The following is a 277-nucleotide window of genomic DNA, read 5'->3' as shown; positions in this document are numbered from 1 at the left end:
CCACGCCAGAGACACGCAGACGAAGGAACGGCAAACGGCGGCGACTTCTGTGCGTCTCGTCAAGGCGGTGACTGGCAGTGACAACAACTAGAGGCCGCCAGATATTGCAGGAGGAATGAATTATGTAACGGGACCGAAATAAAGCAGAGCGGTCATTGGTTCTTCGTCACGAGTCGCGCTCCTGTGAGGTCGTCTCGCTTGTTTTTTTTTTTTTGTGGCACCTTTCCGTTGTTGTGGATGATGAGATATGATAATATGGTGGATAAGATAAATGAGA

The sequence above is a fragment of the Penaeus monodon genome, chromosome 31 (assembly GCF_015228065.2).
Source record: "Penaeus monodon isolate SGIC_2016 chromosome 31, NSTDA_Pmon_1, whole genome shotgun sequence".
In the NCBI taxonomy this organism is placed as follows: Eukaryota; Metazoa; Arthropoda; class Malacostraca; order Decapoda; family Penaeidae; genus Penaeus; species Penaeus monodon.
This window is presented reverse-complemented; position numbering follows the sequence as displayed.